Source organism: Myotis davidii, unplaced genomic scaffold (assembly GCF_000327345.1).
Source record: "Myotis davidii unplaced genomic scaffold, ASM32734v1 scaffold673, whole genome shotgun sequence".
NCBI classification, from domain to species: domain Eukaryota; kingdom Metazoa; phylum Chordata; class Mammalia; order Chiroptera; family Vespertilionidae; genus Myotis; species Myotis davidii.
The window spans coordinates 696398-700878 of record NW_006286677.1 but is presented as its reverse complement, the minus strand read 5'-3'; positions in this window follow the sequence as shown (position 1 = coordinate 700878).

The following is a 4481-nucleotide window of genomic DNA, read 5'->3' as shown; positions in this document are numbered from 1 at the left end:
GGAAAACACTTCAAAAATAATCCATGAGTCAAAGAAGTAAGCACAATGGAAATTATCAAATATTCTGAGCTGACTGTACTGGAAATGCAACCTATCAAAACTTGTGAACTGCAGCTAAAGCAGTATTCAGAAATAAGTTTATAGATCTGTATGTATATATTAGAAGAATGGTTATAAATCAATGTTCTAAGCTTCTAATACAAGAAGTTAGAAGAAGAACCTCTAAAGAAAATCCAAATGAAGCAGAAAGAAGGAAATAGTAAATATTAGAGCAGAAATCAATAAAATAGAATACACACACAGTAGAGTATATCCACACAACCAAATACTGTTTATTGAAATTAATAAAATTGAAAAACTCCTAGCAAATCTGAATAGGAAAACAGAGAAAACACAACATACCAATATGAAGAATAAGATATTATGAATAACTCTATGCCCCCAAAATATGAATATTTAGAAGAATGGACACATTCCTTGAAAAATTCAATTTACCGAAATATAATCAAGAAGAAATAGAAAATTTGAATAGTCCTATATCTATTAAACAAATTGAAACTCTTATAACAAACCTTTCCACAAAATAAGCTCCAAACACAGATGGCTTCAGTGGAATTCACTAGAATTCTCTTATCAAATATTCAATGAAGAAAATACTAATTTTACAGAAATTATTTCAGTAAATAGAGGATATAAAGTCAGCATGACCTGGATATAAAACTAGACAAGGATACTACAAAAAAAGAAAAATTATATACCAATTATCTTTCATAAACAGGCACAATAATCTAAACACAACTTAGCAAATGAGTTATAGTCCAGGATAGCAAAGGCAGTTTAACTTTAAGAAAATCAATTAATGAAATTTGCCACAATAATGAAGGAAAGTCAAAACCCCACATCATCTTCTCAGCAAATTCAAAAAAAGCATTGATAAAAGTGAACATCAGTTCAAAACTAAAACATCTCAAGCTAGGGTGTGAGGGAACTTCTTCAAACTGATAAAGGGCATTTAAGAAAAATTCACAGCTAACATTACACAATTATGGTAAAATATTGAATAATATTGCTCTAAAATCAGGAAAAGGCAAGAATCTTCACTATCACTACTTCTATCTGCCACTGTATTGGCAGTCCTAGCCAGTGTGATAGGACAACAGAAAGAAATAAATATACAGATTGAAAAAGCTCAAAGTAAACTGTCTTTAGTACAGAAAACGTAATTGTTTACATTAAAAAATTTTTAAATCTATGAAAAAAATACTAAGACTGATATGTGAATTCGGAATATTGCACGATACAAGTTCAATATACAAAAATCAAATGTATAGGTATATGTTTTGAACAACTGAAAAAAATGAACTTTTAAAAAATCACTGACTAGGGTAGTCAAGAAAAATATTAGGAATAAATTTGATAAGAGATCAGTAAGATATTTATACTGCTAACTATAAATCATTGTGATAAAATTTAGCAAAGACCTAAATTAATGGATGTACATAATATTCACATAATAGAAAATTTGATATTATTGAGGCGGCAATGTTCTCCAATTTGACCTATGGATTCAACATAATGCTAATTAAAATCCCATGAAGCATCTCTGTAGATAATCAACAAGTTGATTATAAAATTTAAATGAAAACACAAAGAACCTAGCAAAGTAATGTTGAAAAAGAACAAAAGTAGAGAATACTACAGCAACAGAGTACAATGGAGTGGGAGGGTTGTATTGGTATATTGGTAGATTACAGATCAATGGAACAGAACAGAAAGTACAGAAGTAAATCCACACATGTATGATGATTGCTTTTTGACAAAAGACCCAAGGTCATTCATCGGGAAATGAAGATCACAATTGGATATCTGTATGGAAAAAATAACTGTGGCCTTTGTCTCACAGTAGACACAAAAATTAATTTGAGATGGACCAGAGCCTTAAACAGAAAATCTAAACCTTTAAAGTTTTTAAAAGAAAACATGGGAGAATATCTTAATGAATTTGGGATAGGCAAATATTTCAGATGAGACACACAAAAAAAACTAGCCATAAAATTAAAAACTCATAAATTACACTTCATAAAAAGTAAAAACTTCTGACTATCAACACCATTATGAAAACAAAAAGGTAAGCCACAGAGTGGTTAAATACATTTCTCAATACATTTATAAAGGACTTGGGTCCAAATCAATTGGGGGAAAAGTAATGTTACAAATGGGCAAAACCTTCAAATAGACACTTGAAAAAAGATGTACAAATGGCCAATAAGCATATAAAAAAGCTCTATACCATTATCATCAGAGATATCCAAATTGAAAACATAATGAGATACCATGTTATACTCTTTAGAATAACCAACATTTAAAGCAATGATAATAGTTCCACACCTCTTCTTCTTTCCTTTACTTCTTCCCTTCCATTTCCTTCCCAAAAGATTCAGTCCTAGAGCCATCATGCTGAGCAGAGCAGGTGAAATTGTATAGTATTTGTCTTTCTCCGACTGACTGACTTCACTTAGTTAATACCTACTAAGTTCATCTATGCTGTTGCAAATAGTAAGATTTCATTCTTTTTATGGCCAAGTAATATTCAATTATATATATATTTTTAAAATGAACTTTATATACCACCACTTTTTATCCACTTGTCTATTGATGGGCACTTGGGTCACTTCCATAGCTTAGTCATTATAAATAATGTTGCAATGAACATAGGGGTATATATATTCTTTAGAATTAGTGTTTTGAATTTCTTCGGCTACATACCCAGAAGTGGAAATGCTGGGTCATAAGGCAATTCTATTTTTTATTTTTATTTATTTATTTGTTTATTTACTTATTTATTTATTTATTTATAGGGGGCAGGGGGAGAGAGGAAAGAAGGGAGTGGAGAGAGAGAGACATCAATGTGAGAGAGACACATCGACTGGTTGCCTTCCACATCCATCCTGACCAGAGCTGGGGAGCGAGCCTGCAAACATGGTTTGTGCCCTTGACTGGGAATCGAACCCACAACCCTTTGGTGTGTGGGCCGACATTCTAACCTCTGAGCCACACCAGCCAAAGCCATTTTTAATTTTTTGAGGAACCTCCATACTGTTTTCCATAATAGCTGCACCAATTTGCATTACTACCAACAGTGCACAAGGGTTCCCTTGACAGCACTTGTTTGTTGATTTATTGATGGTGGCCATTTGGACAGGTGTGAGGTAATATTTCACTGTGGTTTTAATTTGCATTTCTCTGATGATTAGTGACACTGAACATCTTTTCACAGAAGTCATCTGTATGTCCTCTTTGGAGCAGTGTCTATTCAGCTCCTTTGCTCATCTTTTAATTGCATTATTTGGGTGTTTTTTATGTTGAGTTGTGAGTTCTTTATGAATTTTGGATATTACCAGCTGTACCATTGATGAAATGTTTTCCCATTCGGCGGGTTGACTTCGTTTTGTTGATGGTCTAAACACCATTCTTTGTTGTTGTTGTTAATCCTCACCCGAGGATATTTTTCCATTGATTTTTAGAGAAAGTGGAAGGGATGAGAGAGACAGAGAGAGAAACATCAATGTGAGAGAGACGTCAATTGGTTGCCTCCCACATGCGCCCAACCGGGGCCAGGGATTGAGCCTGCCCTTGATCAGAATAGGACCCACGACCCTTCAGTCCACAGGCCAATGCTCTATCCACTGAGCCAAACCAGCTAGGGCTAAATGCCATTCTTCACTAAAAACCAACTAACCATCCAAACAAACAAAAAGAAGCTTCCTTGGAGAAATGGCTGATTCCAGTGCTAGGCAGGGAAATACAAGGTGATCCTGGATACTCTTATGCCAGAAAGCAAAGAATTGTTCCAAGAATGTTTGGGACATGACAGAGGACAAAAGCCAGCTTGCAGGGTCAAATCTGGTACAGCTTTACTATCAAAATAAATAATGATAGTAATAGATTATCTCCCACTGAAGAACACAGGAAACTATGAGTTCATACAGATACCAATTCATCCATAAAAATTTGGGAAGCAATGCAATAGTTTAATCTCAGAATACCTCCCCATAGAAGTACTGATTACACAAGGAGAACATTAACTTTACAGTGAAGAAACCCTGCAGACACCACCTTATTCGAATGATCAAAGTGAACATCATCAGTAAGGGAACAAATTAAATTCATGTGTTTTCTGCTCAGTTGTCCTGTGTGTCAAGTGACTCATACACTTGGTTGGCTGCCTAGATAAGCTGATGGGAATTTGGCTTGGAAGGGCTGCAAAAATAAATAAATAAAATTCATGTGTTTTTGTGATAATGTAGACAAAGATACATAACCTGAATGTAATTATGAAAAAACATCAGACAAACCAAAATTTGGGGCCACTGTACAATATAATTGGCTTAGAAGCTGCAAAATTTTAAAAAAGAAAACCGAGAACAGTCCCAGTTTGATGGAGACTAAGGAAATTTGACAACTAAATGCAACATATACTT